The sequence below is a fragment of the Macaca thibetana genome, chromosome 1, assembly GCF_024542745.1.
Source record: "Macaca thibetana thibetana isolate TM-01 chromosome 1, ASM2454274v1, whole genome shotgun sequence".
Classification (NCBI taxonomy): domain Eukaryota; kingdom Metazoa; phylum Chordata; class Mammalia; order Primates; family Cercopithecidae; genus Macaca; species Macaca thibetana.
This window is the reverse complement of record NC_065578.1, coordinates 145826095-145850438: the sequence shown is the minus strand read 5'-3', so window position 1 is coordinate 145850438 and position 24344 is coordinate 145826095. Positions and strand designations below refer to the sequence as shown.

General features: G+C 39.0%; 1 non-coding gene across 1 annotated transcript; it reads right to left on the bottom strand.

Moving 5' to 3' along the window:
• Positions 1 to 9479: 9479 nt before the first annotated feature.
• Positions 9480 to 9562, bottom strand: LOC126945274 (small nucleolar RNA SNORD45). Its single transcript, XR_007722389.1, has one exon. It is a non-coding gene; the product is annotated as a small nucleolar RNA SNORD45 (small nucleolar RNA).
• Between the last annotated feature and the right edge of the window lie 14782 nt (positions 9563 to 24344).

Genomic DNA, 24344 nt, shown 5'->3' with positions numbered 1-24344 from the left:
GGGGCTGAGTATACAGTAATGAATAAGATAGACATTAAACCAATGGACTACTTATGCTACTGTGAGAATATACAACAAGGGTATAGTTTGAGGATTTGAGGAAGATTTTGCCCTATATAAGGCAAAGTATGGGTAGCAGTGTCCAGATGCATAGGATTATCCAGGTGAACAGGAGGCTGCAGACCACTACAGTAGAGGAAAGCTGCACATTCTAAGGAAAGTACCAAAAATCTCAATTGGCTGGACCAATTGAGAAAATGTATCTTGCCCATGACGTTTGGGAGAGCAGTGATGCAGGATGATGATGCAGGAGAGGCAATTGGGAAGGACCTCATGTAAGTCCTTGTAAGGTACCTTCAATATTAGAGACTTTATTATATGGGCAATCACAAGCCTTCTGAAGTGTTTTTGGAAGGGTGTAATGGGATTCGAGTCATTTTTAAGAGGTCACTCTGGTTACTCTGCAGAGAAGGAATTGGAGGAAGGCAAGAGTGGGTGCAAGGTAACCACATAAGAAGTCAGTGCAGGGGTCCATGTCATTAGTGGAGATTGTAAGATGTAGGTGGATTTAAGATACATTTGGAGGGTAGACATTACAGGACTTGATGTATAGGGGAAGAAGTGAAACAGAGAGATGGCAAGAACATACTACCTGCTGAGCAGAAAAACTCGAGGAGGAACATGTTTTGTGGAGACAATAACCCTGAATTTACTTTTGGGTTTGTTCTTAGAAGTGTCTGAGACATCTAAGTAGAGATGTAATGTTTGTCATCAAATATACAGTTATAAATTGAGACACTCTCACTGGCCTGAAGATATAAATGCTAAGTCATCTGAATTGGGTTGTATTTGAAGCAATGGAAATGAAAGACATCACCTAGGAAGAAAATAGAGAGAGAGGAGAGAACCTGAGAACCAGAAGTGCCCCTAAAAGATATAGAGATGTACTTTTAAAAAGAAAAAAAAAATGGCAGGAAATAGCAGAGGAAAACTATCTGAGGAAGCCAAGGAGAAGAAGTGCCTTAAGGAGAAAATAGGTTAAACGCCAATGCGTATCTTAGTAAGGTGACAATGTAAAATGCCTCTTGTATTTAGCAGTGGAGAACATTAGTGATCTTACCAAAAACTATTGAAGTGGACTACGGTGGGCAGAGGTGGAGGACGGGGTGCCCATAGATCACAGGAATGAGGAATACTGAGGGAGTAGAGGATGCCCAGTCAGAATCCAATGCTCATCTCCACCCCGGTGTCTTGGCTTTACAAACTGCCTCTGAACCACTTCTCGGTGGCTTGACATTGGGTTTCCATGCTCTGGTAGAATGAAAGCTTGAAATAAAGATTATGTTCAATTGTGTAAAAAGGAAATCACCTCTCTTCATATACCTTCATACACTGAGATTCATCTTGTTGCAATGAAGTGAGTTGATGAAGCATTGCAGTAGAAGAGGAGGAGATGAGCCATCATGGAAAGAGAAGAAGTAAGCAATGCATTCAACCCTGGTGAAAAAAATCATTCAGGTTCTCCAGCAGAGGTAGACAGGCTAGAAGTCTTTTTGCAGGATTTGTATTTTATGCAGCATGGTTGGTGACTAGCTCTCTTCCAGACCTTACGGTCTAGAAATTAGTGTCTGCTTCTCCCACCCATTCATCTAAGCTAAGTCCAAGTAATATGTTTATTATTATTATTAAACTTTAAGTTCTGGGGTACATGTGCACAGTGTGCAGGCTTGTTACATAGTTATACACGTGCCATGGTGGTTTGCTGCACCTATCAACCCATCATCTACATTAGTTATTTCTCCTAATGCTATACCTCCCCAACCCCCACCCCCAGCAGGCTCTGGTGTGTGATGTTCCCCTCCCTGTGTCCATGTGTTCTCATTGTTCGACTCCCTTATGAGTGAGAACATACAGTGTTTGGTTTTCCGTTCTTGTATTTGCTGAGAATGATGGTTTCCAGCTTCATCCATTTCCCTGCAAAGAACATGAACTTATCCTTGTTGTGGCTTCATAGTATTCCATGGTGTATATGTGCCACATTTTGTTTATTCAGTCTATCACTGATGGACATTTGGGTTGGTTCCAAGTCTTTGCTATTGTGAATAGTGCCGCAATAAACATCCGTGTGCATATGTCTTTATAGCAGGTCCTCTGATATTCAAATGATGGAGGGGAATCTCTGAGCCACCTAATCTCTAATGTTCCTTCAACCCAAGCATTTTATGTTTCAAAGAGGATAGACAATGGCTACACCTGCTTCACTGTATTGATAAAAGCTGATTCCAGCTCATCTGATCTTTCAGATGGCAGTCTTCAATTATTAGTGTGGGTTTCTGATTCCATTTCCAAATAAAATTCAGTGACTACCTAAACAGACTGGAACTGAATCCCAGAAAGCTTGATGAAAGCCATGTCTTAGGAAGACATTTTCACAACAAAATCCAAAATCTTGGATCTTTAAGGATTTGAATGTCATAAGCTTTATTTAATATATGCATTTTAGTTTAAAAAATATGTATTTCTAATGCAAATCATCTCATTTTGATAACAGATGTCCTTTCCAAGTCCTTTGACTTTTGCAAGAAAAAGTGGTTTTGTCCTTAGCTTGACCCCAAAATTGAATATTTTCCTTCTTTTTTGTTTGCATATGTATTTGCTACATCAAAAGTAAGTATTTTGGTCAATGCAGACAGCAAGCCATGGGAGACATGTGACCACAGAGATAGAGGAAATGGCATCTGAAGCAGATGTTACTATCATCAGCAGGTAAAGATTAAGCCCAGTACCCTTACCAAGAAGGAAGCCAGTTTGGGGAAGGAATGTGCCAAAGAGCACAAAAGGATGAGCTGGAGAAAGAAGCAGCAGCCCAGCAACATACAGGGGAAGAAAAGCTTGTGTCTACATAGGCAATTTGCTTTAGGCTGCTTTAAAGTCTTATTTTATTCTCACAATACCTTATGAGATAGTACCATTTATTATTTCCATTTTTGAGATGATTAGACCAAATCTTCAAGAACTTAAGGTACACAGCTAGAAAAGAGGACTGGTGAGAACTGAATCCAGGTCATTCTGATTATTTTTTTACTGATAATTCCTAAAGGTACATGTAGCTTCTCTGAACTAATTATTTATGTTCTTCAATGCCTTCATCTCTGTGGGCATATGATAGCTTTCCTATTCCTGACTAGAACAATTGTAAGAGCTAACCTGTGGAAAACTGATATTGGTTTTATTTACTAGCGTAAAGGACGGGGCTTATATTTGTCTCTCTTTTTACTGAAAGGGAAAACAGCACAAATAGAGTCTCATTCACATACTTCATATGGAATTTTCAAGCCAAGTAGACATTTCTCAAATGCAAATAGTAATAGTACTTACCTCACAAGGCAGTTGTGCTTTAAAGAGACCATGCATTTACCTAATAGAATACTTGTAATATCATATGCACTCAATCAATATTGGTCATACTATTTTGACCATTACTATTATTACCTGCCATATAACATATATTTAAAGGTTATAATTTTTAAATTAAAAATGTATTGGTGGTATTATAGATTTCAGCTCTATTATGAATATTTGAATACACGTTTTCAAACTATTTTAAATCTTTCTTGACTTGAAATAATTTATAATGCAAGAAATAATCAGGGAGGTGTTTCTCTTAGATCTGGGTTTCAAAAAGGATAAATCCTTACACCGAATCTCATTTTGTACAGTTATGCTCAATTAAATACTTTATAAGTATTGGCCAAATTCCCTCTAAAAATTATTTTTGAAGACATGTCTCATAATGCAACGTTAGGTATTAAAGAAATATTATAATTATGCATTATTTTCTGTTATTTGTTGACAGTGGTTATCCCCACATTCTGAGTTGCTAAGTAGAGGGACTTTAACATGATGGGACATCTATTTTAGTCCCCCTGGACTCTGTTACCTCAGTCACTCCTCCTAATGATCAGATTGGTGAGTTTTAGAGGAGAAAGAGGACTTGATAGCCTATCTCTTTTCATTCCCTATTCTTTCTCATCTCTGCTCGTTGTGTTTACTGCCACAGATTCTGGCCGGGGTCCTGAAGACCATAGGTTACCCAGGGGCTGAGTGAGGGTATTCGGGGTCCCATTGTTGCTACACAACCAAGCCACATTCTCCCAAAGCTCCTGGGCCTCACTCTTTTGTTTCTCTTTCAGTTAGCTCTGAATCCAAGTGGGGATCAAGGGAAACCATTTGGAGCCCCTTACGGGTCCAACAAATGTGTCTTTATCATTTGATGCCTTTAGGGGGAACAACACAAAAAATAGTTGCTAATGATATCATTTTAATATCTGGACCTCTACAGAAAAAATCGACAATGAAAAGAAATTTGTATATTTTGAGATATTTGTATATTTTGCTACTTTTTATACTTTTGTGGTTTATGTATTTTGACAGTTTTGTGGACATCTAATCAGATGTTAGCACTTAATGAAATAAAACAGATATAGGTACATTATGTGTTTTGATCAAATCCAGCAAACCCTAAGATGTATTTTATAATTTAATTTGCAATTTGAAAGCAGTCTTTCCTTTTAGCCATTCAAGTGCCAGATTACTAAAATTCATGTATTAGTAAATAAATTATGTCATATATGTAAAAGTGTTTTACATATTGCAAAAAACATTATGCATATAAAATTATAAAATATTTTGGTTATAATTATTCCATATGTAACATCCTTTCTCCATTTCTACCTGAGCATTTAACACTCAGGCATAAGATGGTTATAGAGGATATGGGACCAGCTGCCTTCTTTTCTGACTCTAGAATAATTCTTACCAAGAAAATTTTTCCGAGTAGAAGTTAAATGTTATTCTTGTTTTCTAACTAGCAGTCTTTAACAGACAGAAAAATCAATGCCATTTCCTTAACAGCAAATTATATTCCACTTCTGTACATTATAGCACTTTTCTTGGAGTTGATAAATAAGAAAAAAATACTGATGGTCATTTAACTTAGTAGGATTTACTTAAATGAACTGACAGAACTTAACTCTTAAAATAATTGATTTTTCTCTCCATCAGATGAAAAATTTACAATAGAGTAAATGAAAGTCTTTTAAACAAAAGTAATTTTCTATTCATTAAAGGAAACATAAAATACACTTATACAAGCCTTTGAAAAAATTACTTGCAGGTTATTAACCTATTTTTAAAGAAAGAATTTTTAAACAGTGTTCAGAGCATTTCTCAACCTGGTATACATTAAAATGAAAAATCTTTCAAGCTAAATAAATATTCCTACCCCAATGTTTTTGCTATATACCAATGCAGTAAAATAGCTGAATGTATGTAAGTGATTTGAAGATGACAGCTCTCGTGACAGGAAATGGCAGCAGGGAGACCTAGAAAAAAATCTATACTGACCTCACCACCGTTCAACTCCTGTTGGCAGTTGTCACTCCAAAGGCAATATCACATAAAAGCTTTGCAATCTTTAGCTTAAGTTTCCATAGTAGGGCAAAATCCTGTTACCTCTAACCCACCCTCTCAGGCATCTATTCTCTTCTCTTCACTTTTGCAAACCACTGACAGGCAAAACGTTTTTCACTCAGATTGGTTCTTGTTATCATCCTACCCCAAATCTTTATTTATTTATTTATTTATTTTTTTGAGACAATGTATCGTTCTGTTGCCCAGGCTGGAGCGTAGTGGCGTAATCTCGTCTCACTGCAACCTTCGCCTCTCGGGTTCAAGCAATTCTCCTGCCTCAGCCTCTCAAGTAGCTGAGATTACTGGCACCTGCCACTACACCCGGCTAATTTTTGTATTTTTCGTAGAGACGGGGTTTCACCATGTTGGCCAGGCTGATCTCAAACTCTTGACCTCAGGTGATCCACCCACCTCAGCCTCCCAAAGTGCTGGGATTACAGGCATGAGACACCATGCCTGGCCTTTACCCCACATCTTCTCATTACAAATGATCAACTGTATAAAATGGCATGCTGGTTAATTATGTTTTTCTTAAAGTTAAATTATGTAGCACTCAACTCCATTTATTTGCTATCTCCTACCTTCACTGGTTTAACTAAATTTTTCCACAGCTGAAACCCTATTGGGATTCAAACTGTGCTTTTTGAATTTAATTTTAACATATTTTGAACACTTAGCTTGTTTAAATGTTCTTGAAATCTAGGGATAGAAAAAGATTAGTTGTGAATTCTATAAACATCATCCATAATTTAGAAAATGTATAGAATTTATAGACATGAGTCTGTAGTCCTCTATTCCAAAAAAGTTGGTTGAAAAGTTTAAAAAGGAAAAATTCAACTTAATCTTGCCTATTTATATGATGTGAGATGATTAGCATTTGCTTGATATTTTACCATGCTCTATGCATGTGTCTTGCAGACATATTCTAGGATAAAAGAAATAGCAGAAATAGCAAAGATTTCTTCTAAGATTTCATCAGAGATCAATCCAGAAATTGCTAGATGTTTTATATCAGAGGAAACTGATAAGATCACAACTTTGTTATTGTGCAATCTGCCAACAAAGAGTGGTTCCCAAGCCAGTTTCATCATGGTTTTGGGACAGGTCCCTAATTTTCTTGGCCCTTGGAAAGGGAGTTCTCATGACGGTCAAATCAAATAATTTTCCAAAATCATTACTTTATTTAAAAATACTTATTCAATATCTACAAAGTGCTAGTGTCTTTCCCTTTACCTGGATGTTCTTTCCTGCTCCTTGCATGAACTTTATTCCTACTCATCCTTAAATATTTAAGACAGATGTTAGTGCCTTCATGAAGCACCTCCCCACCCTTTCTTAAAAGATGGCATTGTAGGATTCCCAGGATAACGTGACTCGTTCTACTCAACCAGAATGAGTAGAGTAAGTTGCATTATCCTGGGAATTTCTTCTTTTTGAATAACACATTTATTGAGATATAATTCACATATCACAAATTTCATTCATTTAAAGAGTGCAATTCAATAGGTTTTGTATATTCATAACATTGTGTATCAATCACTATAATTTAATTTTGGACCATTTTCATAACCATACAATTGTCATGTACTCCCTGCTTCCTCTTCCCCCCACCTCCTAGTAACCACTAATTTACTTTCTGTCTTTATAGATTTGCCTCTTTTGACCATTTTCTAGAATGAAATAAAAATATGTGGACTTTTGTGTCTGCCTTCTTTTACCTTGTTTACGAATGTTTTTAAGGGTCATCCATGCTGTAGCATGTCATTTCTTTTTATGAACAAATAATATTTTGTTGTATAGATAGACCACATCTTGTTTAGTCATTCATCAGTTGATGGTCATTTACGTAGTTTCCACTTGTTTTTGGTTACTGTGAATAATGCTGCCATGTACATTCACAATGTCAAATCAAATAATTCTCTAAAATCATTAATTCATTAAAAATACGTGCATGTTATGTGGGCATACATTTTCAATTCTTTTGTATATATACCTGGAAGTGAAATTGCTGGGTCATATGGCAACTTCATGTTTAACATTTTAGGAAGTGCCAAATTGCTGTACAAAGTGGCTGTACCATTTTACAATGCCACCAGTAATGGATGAAGGTTCTAATTTATCCACATCCTTGGCAACACTTGCTATTCTTCATCTTTGTAACTTTAGTCAACCCAGTGAGCATGAAGTGGTATTTCATTGACATAGTTTGAACGCTGTCCCCTCTAAATCTCATGATGAATTGTAATCCCCAATGTTGGACGTGGTGTCTGGTGAGAGGTAACTGGATCATGGGGGAGGATCCCTCATGGCTTTGTGCCATCCTCACCGTAGTGAGTGAATTCTTACAAGATCTGGTTATTTAAAAGTGTGTGGCACCTCCCCCTACCTCTTGCCCCCACTGTCGCCACGTGAGATGCCTGCTTCCCTTTCACCATCAGCTGCGATTGTAAGCTTCCTGAGGCCTTCCCAGTAGCCAAGCAAATGCTGGCACCATGCTTGTACAGCATGCAGAGCCATGAGACAATTAAACTTTTCATTACAAATTACCCAGTCTCAGGCATTCCTTTATAGTAATGCAAAGAATAGCCTAACACACTCAGTGTGGTTTTGATTTGGTTTCCCTGATTAATAATGAGTCCCTCTACATAATTAATGATGCCGAGCATTTTTTAATATACACTGTAAGATTCTTAAGTGAGGGTCCCAAATATTATTTATTTCACTATCTCAAGAACCAAATACAAACTGGCATATAGTAGGGATACATTTATAGTAATATTTATAAAAAGAATGAATACATATTTAATTTTTATCAGTATGTGATGATGAATTTTATGTGTCAACTAAACTGGATTAAGAAATACCTAGAGAACCGGTAAAGCAATACTTCTGGGTGTGCCTGTGAATGTGTTTCCAGAGGAGACTGGAGTGTGAATCAACAGACTGAGTGAGGCAAGTCTGCCCTCAATGTGGCACAATCCAAATGGCTGATGGCCTGGATAGAACAGCAAGGGCAATTTCTTCTCTGTTTCCTGGAGCTGGAATCCTCCTTTTCTCCTGCCCTTAGATTGCAGAACACCAGGCTCTCTGGCCTTCGCACTCCAGGCCTTATACCGCAGCCTCCTGGATTCTCAGTCTTCCAGCCTCAGACTGAAAATTACACCATTGGCATCCGTGGTTCTGAGGCTTCTGGACTAGGACTGAGTCACACTATCAGCATCCCAGGGTTGCCAGCTTGCAGACAGCCTGTCATGGGACCTCTCATCCTCCACAATTATGTGAGCCAATTCTCCTAATAAATCTTCTGCCTGTCTATCTATCTATGTATCTATCCATCTCTCCATCTGTCTATCTTTCCTTCCTACTGGTTCTTGCTCTCTGAAGAACCCTCACTAATACAGAATTTGGAACCAAGAACTGGGGCTGCTGCTATAACAAACATCTGAAAATGTGAAAGTGGCTTTGAAACTGGGTAATGGGTAGAAGCTGGAAGAATTTGGAGGCGCAGGCTAGAAAAAGTCCATATTACCGTGAATGAAGGCTTAAGGACAATTCCATGAGGGCTGAGAAGATGAGCTGTAGGAAGTACCTAAATCTTAGGGATTACTTCAGTGGTTGTGATTAGAATGTTGGCAGAAATATAAACAGTAAAGGCCATTCTGATGAGGTCTTAGACAGAAATTAGGAATATCTGTGTGTGTGTGTGTGTGTGTGTGTGTGTGTGTGTGTGTGTTATTAAGTGTATGCCCCTTTAAGGTTTTTAATTGTGATTCTCTTTACATTTTACCCTTTCCTTATTGTAATAGTTTCTGCATTTCTACAAAGTCACAATAAAACCATAAAAGTAATTTCTTTAAAAAAAAGGAAACTAGATAATCAAGTACTCTGCGCACTTTCTTTCATTCTCTTAACTAGAATTTCAAGGCCTCTGAAAAATTATATGAATGAAATTAGTGGCTTTGGGACCCAAGTTTGACATAATTTGGGGGAAGTTTTGGTTTCCTCAGCCAAAAGCTATATTATTCTAGAGTTAAAGTGTTATTATACATCAGCAATAAATTCAAGTAATACATGTCAACATACCTTGACCAGAAATTAGAAATATCTTATTGGAAAGCAGAGTAATGGCCATCTGTGTTATAAATTTGCAAAGAACTTGGCTGAATTGTATCTATGTCTTAGGGCATTATGAAAGGTAGAACTGAGCAGTGATCTAGGATATTTAGTGGAATAAATGTCTATGCAAAATATTGAAGGAGCTGCCTGGCTACTTTTAACTGCATACAGTAAGATGCAAGAGGAGAGAAACTATTTAAAGATGAGATTTATAATTAAAAGGCAAGCAGAGCAGAGTTCTCTGACTGGACATGTAAAGAGTGGAGGCATCTTTAGGAGAACAAGGGCCAAACAACCCTTGGACAAAGGGATTAACATGGCTAGAAGTAAGCCAGGTGCTATGCATCAAGACAATAGGAGAAAGACCCCAGATTCATTTCAGAGATCTTCAGGTCTGTCCCTCTCATTACTGGCCCAGAACAGGATCTTGAGGGCAATGTCTCCAGAGAGGTGCCAGTGGGATATCAGTATTTGCTGCCCTGAAATGCTTCAAGTCTCTGCTTCTCTCATCCCTGCACAGAATTTCTTGGCAATTCCAGCTGTACCTTAAGTGGGCCCAGCTGCAACTTGTGCTCCACTCCAAAAGATGTAAACAGTAGCCTTGGTGGTGTCCATGTGGTGCTAATTCTATAGATGTGCTAAACGCAAGAGCTGCAAGGCCATCGTAGCCTCCACTTAGATTTCAAAGGATGTCATGGACAGCTTGGAAATGCAGTGTAAAAATGTGGGATTGGAGCCTCGACAGAGAGTCTCCACTAGGGTAATGTGTAGTGAGCCATGGGGGTAAGGCCACCTCAGAAGCCCCGAACTATAGAGTCACCAGCATGCAACTTCAGCCTGGGAAACCTGCAGGCATGAGATTCCAACCCAGCAGAGTCACTGAGTGGACTGAGCCCAGGAAAGCCATAGGGGCAGGGCTACATGATGCTTTGGGAGCCCAACTCCACCCTAGTATGCCCAGGATGCGGGACATGGAGTCAAAGGAAAATATTTTCCAACTTTAAGACTTAATGTTCTCTTTTGGGTTTTGGACTTACTTGGGAGAAGCTATTCCTTTGTTTTTTGGTCTATTTCTCCCTTTTGAAATGGGAATGTCTGTCTGTCCACGTGTTGTCTTTTAGAAGCACACAATTTGTTAATTTCACAGGTTCACAACTGAAGAGCAATTTGATTTGAGTGAATCATGCTTTATGTCTCACCCATGTCTGATTCAGATGAGACTCTGGACTTTGCCCTTCTGAGTTGATGATGAAAACAAGTTAAGAAACCCCCACACCAATTAAGGAAACTCATCCTAAAAATTCTGTTCTTCTAGAACCTTCCTGGTACCAATTCTCTGTCTTAGTCTGTTTGTGCGGTTATAACAAAATATCTGAGACTGGGTAACTTATAAAGAATAGAGATTTATTTCTTACAGTTCTAGAGGGTGGGAAGTCCAAGATCAAGGGCCCCACAACGGGGGCTTTAATGCTGCATGATCACATGGAAGAAAGTGAGAAGGCAAGAGAGTGTGAAAGCAAGAGGAGGTAAGGGGGCTATTGGGATGAAATGAACATGGGGCTATTTGGATGGAATGAATGTATTTTTCATGTGAGAAGAACATGAATTTTAAGGGCCAGGGGCATGGTTTCTGTGTGTCTGTGTGTGTGTGTGTGTGTGTGTGTGTGTGTGTCTGTGTGTGTGTTTGTGTGTATGGCTTGAATGTGTTTCTCTAAGTTCATGTGTTGGAAACTTAAACCCCAAGAAAACAGTGTTGAGAGGCATGACCTTTAAGATGGTCTGCCTTCCTGAATGAATTCATGTTGTTATCTTGACAGTGGGTTAGCTAACATGGGAGCGGATTCCTGATAAAAAGATGAGTTCATCCCCCTTATCTCCTAGAACTGTAGGAGATAGAACTGTAAGAAGTAAATATCTGTTCTTCATATATTACCCAGTCTCAGATATTCTGTTATAACAGCACAAAACAGACTAAGACAGAGACTTGGTTCCAGGAAGGGTTCTGGAAGAACAGAATTTTTAGGATAAGTTTTCTTAATTGGTTTGGGTGTTTCTAGAATTGGCTGCCTAATCTTATTAGACCTAAAAGTGCTGAGAACTCTACTTCTAATAGTACAGACAGCACTGATAGTTCATGGTATAAACTGTTTATAGGGATACACAAAACAACTGTATTTGATACTCCTAATTAACCACTTATAAAAGGCAAGGAACTTGGTAACTGTGTATATGATACCTTCGAACATTTGTGGAAAACCATAAATAGCCTAAGAGCTTCTAAGTGTGCCCTGAGGGAGAATCTTTTCTCTTGTAGACACAGGGCTGAAATAGCTGAAGATCAAACACAAGCCCTCATCGTGCAATTGGCTGAATTACAACAAAAGTTGAATGCTCAGTCTCGAAGGCTGTCCACAGTTAAAGTGAGGGCATTGGTTGTAAAGAATGAGGTCCCATAAGTCAGAGTGTAATGGTGGGGAAAATCCAGGTGAGGCTGGGACATCAAGCTCCTAAATTCTGATAAGCATTGTTTGCCAACAGAAGCGGCCTCTCCGTTCCTGGCAGCAGCACATTCCCATCCACAGTGAGATCAGCCTTTCCACCTCTGACAGAGGGGATTAACTCTGTATTTGCCTGAGGAAATGGAAATGTCCTCCTCTGAGTCAGTTATCAAGCAAGGCAATGCTGATGCTCCTCAGGACTCAACTCTATCACCCCTCTTTGCTTCTAGATCTATAAAGAGGCTCAAGTCCCAGTAGGCCCCTAAGAGTGAGGTACAAAGTGTGGCCCACCAGGAGGTGCATTACACTACAAAAGAACTACTTCAGTTTTCTAATTTATACAAGCAGAAATCTGGAGAACATGTATGGGAATAGAAATTAAGGGTGTGGGATAATGGTGGTAGAAGGAACATAAAGTTGGATCAGACCAAGTTTATTAATATGGGCCTACTAAGCTGAGATTATGCACTTAATGTTGCAGTTCAGGGAGTCAGGAAAGGTGCTAACACTTTGGTTGGTTGGCTAAAACATGGATCAAAAGATAGCCCCCCGTGAGTGAGTAGGAGATGACCTAAACATCCTATCTCCCTGTTTACAATAGAGGAAGGGATGCAAAGGCTTAGGGAGACAGGAATGCTAGAATGGATTTGTCACTTAAAACCTACTCACCCACACATACCTTTCACCAATACTTTGATAAACAGATTTGTAAGGGGAGCCCCAACATCCCTGAAGAGTTCTGTGATTTGCAGTCATTCAATTGAAAAAAAAAAAATGCAATGGTAATGATTGGATCCCCGGGTGGCAGGGGACAAGAGGCAGCATTCAATCATCCATAACAAGGTAGGCGTAGGTACCATAATGGACAGCAGAAGCAAAGCAACATTCAGAATAGTCTGACTCATGTAGATTCATATGCTGAATGAAGGTAGTGCTGGCTAGTTAATCGTGATGTTCCTAGAAGTGAAGTAAAGAATAAACCTACTAAGTTCTTACTTGATCTGTATTGGCAGAAAACTTTCAGGTCAAGTGGACAAGAATTGAATTCAAATCATAAAAAGAGGGAATCACAGCCCTTCAATCAGTTCCCAGACCTGAGCCAGTTTAAAGATCCAGAACCTCTTGAATGAAGAGGAGGCTGGGCCCCTCTAGGAAGAACCCTGGTACATTAGTGAGAATTTACCGTTAATCTAGCTCCCATTCTTCCCCAAAGGGACTTACTGCCTTTTACCAGGGTAACTTCATTGGAGGAAAGAAAATAATCAGACCTTTCAGGGTTACTAGATCCTGACTCTCAACCAACAAGAGTCTTGAAACATCACTGCAGCCACCCAGTCAGAGTAGGGGATTCTGGAGGTCCCATCATCAATGCAGTTTTAGCTCAAGTCTGCCTTCCAGTGGGTACCCAAAACCCATCCAGTGGTCATCACCGCAGTTCCAGATGCATAATTACAATAGACATACTCAGCAGCTTTTGTTCTTTAACGTGTATACCGAGGGCTATTATAATGGTAAAGACCAAACACAAGCCTTTATAGCAATCTCTGCTTAAGAAAATGGTAAACTAAAACCAATACCATATCCCTGGAGACGAATGCAGAGATTAGTGCCAACATCAAGGACCTGAAAGGTACAGGGGTGATGATTCCCTCCACATCCTCATTCAACTCTCCTATTTGGCTTGTGCAGAAGATATGGATTCTGGAGAATAACAGTGAATTATTAGCTTAACCAAGTGGCTACTCCAATCACAGCTGCTATACAAGATGTGGTTTCATTGCTTGAGCAAATTAACACATCTCCTGGTACTTGGGATGCAGTTATAGATTTGGCAAATGCCTTTTTCTCCCTTTCTGTCTATAAGGCAGTTTGCTTTCAGTTGGCAAGGCCAGCAATACACCTTCACTGTCCTACATCAGGGATACATCAACTCCCCAGGCCTATGTCATAGTTTAGTTTGCAGGGATCTTGATCATTTTCCCTTCCACAAGATATCACACTGGTCCATTACATTGATTATATTCTGCTAATTGGACCTAGTGAGCAGTGAAGTAGTGACAACTGTGGACTTATTAGTAAGACATTTGCATGTCAGAGAGTGGAAAATAAATACAACTAAAGTTTGGAGTTCTTCTGCCTCAGTGAAATTTCTAGGGGTCCAGTGGTGTAGGGCACATTAAGATATCCCTTCTAAGGTGAAGAATAAGTTGTTGCATCTGGTCTTTCCTGCAACCCAGAAAGAGGTACAATGCCTAGTAGGCTTATTTGGATTTTTGGAAGCAGCACACTTCTCATTTGGGTGTGTTATTCCAGTGCATCTACTGAGTGACTGGAAAACCTGCTAGTTTTGAGTAGGGCCCAGAATAAGAGGAGGCTCTGCAACAGCTCCAAGCTGTTGTGCAAGCTGCTCTGCCATTTGAGTCATATAATCCAGCAGATCCAATGGTACTTTAGATGTCAATGGCAGATAAGGAAGCTGTTTGGCTGCTTTGGCAGGCCCCTATAGATGAATCACAGCAGAGGCCCTTAGGATTTTGGATTAAAGTCCTACCATCATCTGCAGATAATTGCTCTCCTTTTGACAGACAGTTCTTGGCCTGCCACTGGGCCTTAGTAGAAACTGTACATTTGACCATCATTCACCAAGTTACCATGCCATCTAAGCTGCCTGCCATGAATTGTATGTTATCTGACTCATCAAGCCATAAGGTTGGGTGTGCACAGCAGCACTCTGTCATCAAATGGAAGTAGTATAGACATGATCAGGCCTGAACAGGTCCTAAAGGTACAAGAAAGTTACGTGAAGAAGTGGCCCAAATGTCCATGGTTCCTACTCCTTCTACACTGCCTTCTCTCTCCCAGCCTGCACTTACGACTTCATAAGGAGTACTCTATGATAAGATTACAGAGGCAAAGAAGACTAGGGCCTCGTTTACAGATAGTTCTGTACTGTTCCGACAATACAGATTGTTCAGGCAACACCCGAAAGTGGACAGTTGTAGCCCTACAGCCCATTTGGTGAACATCTCTGAAGGACAGTGGTAAAGGGAAATCTCAATGAGCAGAACTTCAGGCAGTGCATTGGGTTGCACCCTTTGCTTGGAAAGAGAAATGGCCATATGCGCAATTTTATACCAATTTATGGGCTGTAGCCAAAGGTTTGGCTGGATGGTCAGGGACTTCATTGGAAAATTAATGACAAAGACATCTGGGAAAGAAGTATGGATAGGCTTCCCTGAGTGAGTGAAAGATGCGAAGGTATTTGTGTTACATATGAATGCTCACCAAAGGATGACCTCAGCAGAGGAAGATTCTAATAATCAAGTAAATAGGATGACCCATTCTATGGATATTAGTCACTCTTTTCCCAGCCACCCAATAGGCTCATAAAAAAAGCGACCATAGAGGCAAGAATGGAAATTATATATGGGCTCAGCAAAACGGACTTCTACTCACCAAGATCAATCTGGCTAGGGCCACCTCTGAGTGCTCAATCTGCCAGCAGCAAAGACTAGCATTGAGCCACTGATATGATCCCTGGGGAGACCAACCAGCTACCTGGCAGCAGATTGATTACACGGTACTGCTTACATCATGGAAGGAACAGCACCTTACTAGGATAGAAACTTACTCTGGATATGGATTTGCCTTTCCTGCATTCAATGCTTCTGTCAAAACTAGCACCCACAGACTTATAGAATGCCTTATTTAACATCATGGTGTCCCATACAGCATTGCTTCTGACCAAGCAACTCACTTCACAGCCAAAGAAGTACAGTAATAGCTTCATGCTCATGGCATTCACTGGTTTTACCATGTTGCCCGTCATACTGAAGCAGCTGACTTGATAGAACAGGGTGACAGTCTTTTGAAGTTGCAGTTGCAATGCCAGCTAGATTGTCACCTACTGCCATACTTTGTAGGGCTGGGCAAAGTTCTCTGGAAGGTTGTATATGTTCTGAATCAGCATTCAATATGTGGTACTGTTTCACAGTGAGGATTCATAGGTTCAGAAATCAAGGGATAGAAATGGAAGTGGCACCACTCACCATCTCCCCTAGTGACCGACTAGCCAAATTTTTGTTTCCTGTTCCCACAACTTTATGCTCTGCTAGTCAGAGGGAGGAAAACTTCCATCAGGGACAATAATGATTCCACTGAACTGGAAGTTAAGACTGCCACCTAGCCTCTTTGGGCATTTTATGCCTCTGTGTCAACAGACTAAGAAAGAAGTTGTAGTGTTGGCTAGGATGGCTGAGCCAGGCTTCCTAGAGGAAATTGGAACTACTACTCCATAATGGATGTAAGGAAGAGTACGGCTGGAATACAGGAGATCCCTTAGAAAGTGTCCTAGTATTACCATGTCCTGTGATTAACGTCAATGGGAAATTGCAACAACCCAATCCTGGGAGAACTACAAATGGTCCAGACCCTTCAGAAATGAAGGTTTCAGTTATCACGCCAAATAAAGAACAATGACCAGCTGGGGTGCTTGCTAAAGGCAAAGGGAATATAGAATGGTTTACAGAAGGTAGTTATAAATATCAACTATCATGGCATGACCAGTTACAGAAAGGAAAACTATTTCGTGAATATTTCTTCCCTACTTGGTTAAGAATATGTTTGTGTGTGTATATATACATATATTAGGCAAATATCTTTGTTTTCACTCTTCTCTTATTCCTTTATCATGTAACATAAGACATATTGACTTTATAACAATATTTAAGTACTGTTCATTTTACATCATAGTATTTAAGTTATGGACTATCAAGAGAATAGCAAACATCACCCAAGGACTTCACTTGAGGGAGGGATTAGCACATTTTCAGTAGGAACTATTACCTTGCCATTACCTTTGTTTGGAGATCAAGTATGGTTTAAGGAAATGCATATGGGTGCCAAGTTGACATGAGGTGGACTTGTGATGGTTAATTTTAGTTGTCAACTTGACAGTATTTTGAAATACCCAGAGAGTTTGTAAAGAATTGCTTCTGGCTGTGTCTGCAAGGGTGTTTCCAGAGGAGAGTGACATGTGAGACAGTGAACTGAGTGAGGCAGATCTGCCCTCAATGTGGATGGGCACCATCCATTTGGATGAAGGCCCAGATAGAACAGATAAGGAAGAGGAAAAGAGATTTCCTTTCTCTTCCACCCTCCTGGAGCTGGGATGCTCTTCTCCTGCTTTTGGACATCAGAACTCCAGGCTCTCTGGCCTTTGGATTCCAGGACTATGCCAGTGCCCACCCCTCCCCATGTCTCACTCAGGCCTTTGTCATTGAACTAAGAATTACATCATCTGTGTCCCCCCTTCTGAGGTTTTGAACTAGGACTGAGCCACACTGTCACCATCCCATTGTCACCAGCTTGCAGCAGGCCTGTCATGGGACTTCTCAGCCTCCATAATCATGTGAGCCAAATTCCCTAATAAATTCCCTCATCTATCTACCTATCTCTCCTACTCATTCTGTCTCTCTGGAGAACCCTGGCTAATACACAGTACTGTGCTTTGAACTCCTCAGAAGAAAGGTCCTAAATAGTTAATGTCTATTATAAATATTCTCCTGAAATAGCTCAAATCCATTGACAGATATTATATACAAATGCAAAAATATGAATTCTTTAAGCACACTTCTTAAAACTAGGAAAATATATTTTCTTTGATTGATAGCTTACTTACCTATATTTTTCTCCTTAGAAATCACTTTCAGAGAAGCAGCATGTCAGAGTTCTTTATGGGAACAAAATTTAACTCAAATCGTGTTGTGGCTGTGTTTCAGCCAAGTTGATTATAGAGCCAGAAATCTAAGACTTGGTGTTTGTGGAAGGCAGAGGCAGATACAGATCTTGCACGAAAGCCTGTCCCTTGAAATTAGAGATGGATGAGAGATATGGACTTATTTTTTAGGATACGTTCCTTCCTGGATGTCAGATGCCATTTGTCATACCACAGATTTTGCTGTCCATCAGGATCTAGGTAAAAAAGTATTTCAGAGTTTAAAGAGTTTCTGTCCATACAAGCATTTTATCCAAAGAAGCAGTCTCAATTTATCTGAGAAGTTTCGAAACTTGGAGAAAAGTACAACAGTGTGTGCACCATGATATTTGGTAGGTTAGTTTTGTAGCTCAGCCACTTTCTAATTTCAGAATCTACATTAATTCATTTATTCTTCCAGGGTGATTTCAACAAATCCATGTGTTCATGGTCTGAACATGAACCACATGACTGTAAACAGTTTTCACAGATGACCAACTTAGTACCAGTGAGTAGTTGAGAAACTGGAAGAATCAATTTATTAAAAGTTGCAGATAAGAGCATAGTTTGACAATATGCTTCAAAACGCTTTAAAAAAAAAAAGTGCATACCTAGTCACATAGGAAGTTTAGTCACAGGGCTATAACTTGAGGAAATAATTAGACAACTGTGCAAAGATTTGTGAACACAAATGTTCATTATAGAATCATTTATGTTAGAGAAAACCTTATAAATAATCTAAGAGCTCAGCAATAAGGAGTTGATTTGATAAAGGATGATACATACAAATCTACATACGATGGAATACTACTCATACCTTAAAAGTAATCTTGTAGAAGACTATTTATTGGGTAGAAAACTTTCAAGATATATTAATTAAAAATCAGATCAGAAAAATATATGTAGACTGCAATCCTCTTTTAAATGTATATATGTGTACGTGTGTGCATATATGTATATGTGTGTGTATATATGTGTGTCTATATATGTATACATATATACATACACATAGAGGAAAATACTGAACTCTGATGACATAATGTGTGGCTGTTTTGTGCTTTTTTTCTATTTTCCACATTTTAGATTAATAATTTATTATAAATGGTATATTATTTTAAAAACAAAACAAAAAACAGAATTCCTTGTGACATACCATGTATGTAGGAAGCCCAGGCCTTAGGTGACAATATTTTAATAGGACTGCTTTTACAGAAGTTTGATGAATGGGATGGAAGGGATATGCACGCATATGCACACATATAAGCACATGCACGCGGTAAAGTACGTTTTTGACGCCACCTTTAACTTTCACTGTCTGTCTTAATGTTTTAAGTATTTTCAAGTTGGAGTGACTAGTGGAGAATGTTTGAGAGAATTCCCCTTCGTCAGTCTCAGATCTCCTTGATGGGCAGCTCTGCTTGAGTAGAAGTTCCTAGACTCTCTCAGCCGCTGACGTTGCCCCTGCCCAAGAGAGAAGGAGTGATTTGTTTGCTGGTAACACAGGCTCTGCCTCTCCTGGGCTTTTCTCTCTCCTTGTGGAGGTGCCTGTTCTCAGGGCACATTCTCAGTTTCGCTCTGCGGTGATCTTCCTTCGGTAGTCTGGGAGAGGCCTGTGGCTGTTCAGCTGTGTTGAAAGTGGGTAGAGAAAAATGTCAAATGCATTATATGGTGTTAAAAAGCCACAATTCTGTTAATATCCTGAAATCCAGCTGTAATCAGTAATATATTTGATTTTTAAAGTCTTCTCGTATATACAGAAGTCAATTGTTTCCCTATATGCCACCAGTGAACAATTGACATTTGAAATAAAAAACACAATGGCGTTTATATTAACACCAAAAATCCCCAAACAAACATAACTTAGGGATAAGTCTAACAAAATGCGTACAAGATCTGTAAGAGGAAAACAAAAACCTTCTCCTCAAAAGAAATCAAAGAAGATCTAAATAAATGGAGAGATATTCCATATATGTGGATAAGAAGACTCAATATCGTCAAAATGTCAGTTCTTTTCAACTTGATCTAGAGATTCAATGTAATCCCAATCAAAAACCTAGCAAGTTATTTTGTGGATATTGACAAACTGGTGGTTTTAAAGTTTATATGGAAAGACAAAAAATCTCAGAATAGCCAATGCAATATTGAAGAAGAAGAACAAAGTCAGAGAACTGACATTACCTGACTTCAAGACTTACTATAAAGCTACAGCAATCAAGACAGTGTGGTATTGGTGAAAGAATGGACAAATAGATCAATGGAACAAAAGAGAGTCCTGAAATAGATACACACAAATATAGTCACCTTATCTTTGATAAAGGAACAAAGGCAATACAGTGGAGAGAAGTGAATCTTTTCAACAAATGGTGCTGGAGCAACTGGACATCTACATACAAAAAATTAATCTAGACACAAAACTTATGCCTTTCATCAAAATTAACTCATACATAGATCATAGACCTAAATATGCAACACAAACCTGTAAAACTAGAAGATAACGTAAGAGAAAATCTAGGTGATCCTGGGTATGACAATGACTGAAAGCATAACACTGAAAGCAGAATCCATGAAAGAAAACCTGGTAAGTTGGACTCCATTAAAATGAAAAGTTTCTGCTCTGTGAAAGACACTGTTAAGAATATTAGAACACAAGCCACAGACTGGGAGAGATAAAATAACTGAAAAATTCATAATTAGATAAAGAGTTGGCATCCAAAATATTCAAATAACTCTTAAAACTCAGTGATAGACAAACAACCCAATTAAAATCTACACCTACCTGTCTCTTATGTCCATATGACAATTGGTTATTAACTTGGAAGAGTAAGAAATATGTATTGTTTATGCAACCTTCTCTCTGACAACAAAAAAAAGATCCTTGACGGAATAACTTTATGAAGGAGATGTATAAAGAAGATAAAGTTCTCAGGCAATTCATGGGTAACTTACAGGGAGTTGAAGCTGAATGAGATGTTTATTGGAGAGAGGTGGGACACATTAGCAGGAATGTACTCATTTGTTCCTATGGGGTATATTGAAGAAGTAGAGACAGAATCTCAAGTGAGAAAATAAAACAAAAGAGGCTAGAGGAGGTTTGTTTGATTATAGAAGGAGGCAAGACAGGGAAAAGTTTACAAACTCAAGCTTAAGAGGCAAGTTACCCTGTGTGAACCTTGACTCTGTCCCTTATAAGCTGTGGGAGCTTGGACAAGTCGTTCAACCTCTTGGGGGCTTCAGTTTCTTCATCTATAAAGTAGGAAAAATAATGTAAGTAAGCACTTAATAAGCATTAGTTATTAAAACAAACAGAATATTCAGGAAGGTAGGCTGTTCTCTCATGCTTCCTACCTTGTTGTTCACGCTGCAGACTAGATCTTTCTGGCTAATTCTTGGTGTTAGAAGCATTTACCTTAAATGTCTTCAAAGGGAGGAGCGAATACAACAACCAGTTCAACTACATTGAAGCAGCGCATTAAGTAAATAAAAAGAAATACATTATAGACATACTTGAATAGTAGGTTGAGTATTTGGAGGTGACATATGCTCCCTGCTTAGAATCATCTGCAGAAAGATACAATGTTTCTTGAAAAGTGGTAATTATTGCATCCCTATATGAAGCAGTAAAACACTTACCTTGGATCACCAGGGATGCACCAATCTTTTACTAAACTCACCAAGCTTTGCCTCTGGTCTCAATGAGATGGGGGAAACTGCAGCCAACATTTTGCTGTGACTTAATGTGGCTTTCTATAGAGCTAACATACATGGCCAGGGATACCTGATTCAAGTTATTCATGGACCCTCCTGTACATCAGAAATGACCAGCAAGGAAAGTTACTAAAACATAGTTATACCTCAATAAGTGCATTTGTCATTCTTGGTATTCTGCTAAATATTATTATTATTATTATTATTATTATTATTATTTTAGGGACAGTGTCTGGCTCTGTCACTAGGCTGGAGTGCAGTGGCATGATCATAGTTCACTACAACCTCAAACTCCTGGGCTCAAGCAGTCCTCCTGCCTCAGTCTCCCAAGTAGGTGGGACTTCAGGCATAGACCGGATCTTGCTATGTTGCCCAGGCTGGTCTCAAACTCCCGGCCTCAAGTGATCCTTCTGCCCCATACTCCCAAAGCATTGGGATTACAGGCATGAGCCACCATACCCAACAAATTAATATTTTTAAGAGGTTAAATGTTTGTTCTATATGCCACATAGGAAGGACATGAGGAGCCAATATTAAAATGAGGCCTGTCTGCCATCCAAACCTAGATGTTTTGAGCTTCATATGCTAGAGGGTAAATTCGAATTCTGATTGTAAGGTTGAAGCCAAAAGCGCTAGTCAGGTCAATGACTAATTTGAAAAACTATACAGTCAGCACTGGAGAATATTTCTTTTAAATAAATTGGGCATCTGTCAATTGAAATCAGGAGTTCCAAATGGTCAAAGTAAGCCAACAAAGTATTTCTAAATGAGCTCTGCCAATCATATTTTTGAATATATAAGAATCATTTTCAATTAGTACACTAATTCTTAGTATGTGGAAGGACACTGCTAAAAGATTCAAAAACAACTTCTTCCCATTGATGAGTAAATCAGTCCCATGGTATTAAGTTTATAATATTTGCTGGCAGAGTAAACTTTGCTTTCAAGACTGTGCAAAGTTAAACGTCTGACTTTACTACGTTTTTAACTCAATTAAAGCCTATATTTGAAGGCATTTCATATAAATATAAACCACAGGACATGAGCTAAATAATTCCAAAATTTTTGTGAAAAACTTGTGATCCCTGGTTGACAAAGTATATAATAGACAAAGTATCCCTCATTGTCTATTACTCACTCCTCTGCCCAAGTGCTAGAACTTCAGCCGAGCACAGAATGCTTTAATTTGGAGATGAAGAAGGTTTTTTTTTTTTCTAAGTAGAACACATACCATTGAGAATATGAATCACTAAGGGTGACATTAAATCTTGCAAAGAGATAATATATGTTCCTGTGGTGGCTCAAGAGACTAACAATAAATGTTAAATATTAATAAGATTGTAGAAATCCTCATGGATACAGTCATAAAGTAGCACTAGAAAAGGGAAAAAGACAGAGAAAATAAAAAGCATGGATCTACGTAGTGGTCTTTACCATTGTGCAGTGTATGTTTTATATTTGGGGAAAAGGTAAATAAAGAAAGCGATCGTGGAACCCACAGGGAAAACCCAGATTTGGGGGCATATAAAATTTAAAAATAGATCATATTCTTCAGAGACAGGGAGACAGTGGACTCTCCTCTTGTGCTATGAGATGCAAAGGAATTAGTCTCCATTTTGAAGAAGAATTCCCTTATGAAGCTTGAGAGTGAATCCATTTGCTCTCAAGTTCATGGTTTTCTTAGCTTTTGCACTTGCTTTGGTCTCGAGGGATAACAGAAACAATACTGCTGACAGAGGACGGTAGTGTCAAGCCATCACTCAGAGAGCAACGGCTGGTTGGGCTAGGCCAGGACTCAGCCCTACCTAGTGGCTCGTCTTCAAAGCCTGAAGCCTTCCAAGTCTCTGAGTATATCAGCAGACCAATTATGAGAAAGAGAGTTTCTGTCGATAACACTGGCTCACTCTGCACTTAATTCTGAAATGAGCCCTACTTTTAGACTCCCTTCCTTCCACCCTGACTATACCAAGCCTGAGGGATAGGGGCATGTGGGCTGGGCTGCAGTGGTCTCTGACTGAAGAGAAAATGCATTTTCTCACATATAAAACAAAAACAGAAAAAAGGCAAGAAAGCACTATGTTTACATCCCCTTGAGGATTCAGACCCATGTCTAGTTTGGATTGCTACATTTAAAAAAAAAAAAAAATCTGGATCTACTGGAGGTAGTGAGCAGAATAGCAAAGAAAACTAGTTGAAGGCTAAGTAAAGTGTGTATGGCCCGCGGGGAGTATGTGGAGCCTCTCAGTGAAGCATATACCATCTCCATCAGATGCAGTGGGGGCTGGATGCCAAAAACCAAAGAAGACGTGAGTCTGGATGTGTTTTGGGAAGAGTAAAGGATGAGAGCCACACGGCAGGAGAGAAGGACCTTAAGAAGGACTTGGTGTGTGACCAGAGTACAGCTGAAGTGCCCCATGGCCTATACATCTCAATTTTACAATAGAACCTGGACTCACTGTGAAAGATGAAAATGAAAAGATGGAAAAGGCAAGAGTCTGATAAGATTCTCACTTGGACTTGTTTCATTTTGGAAAAGGAAGAAAGATAGGGGAATTAGTAATTATTTGCAAATTCATTAAATATTATTCTGAGAACAAGAGGTAGTCAGAGGGTTTTTTTTTTCTTTTATTTATTTTCCATTTTTAATTAAAGAATACAGGTCAATTAGGCCACTTGACACAAGTTTGATCCAATTCTACCAAAGATGAATGTGATATCTCTCTCTTCACAGCATTTTTCATAAAAACAGGTATTCCAATTTGAATTTTCGTTTGTTTAAAATGAGACATTGAATCAGA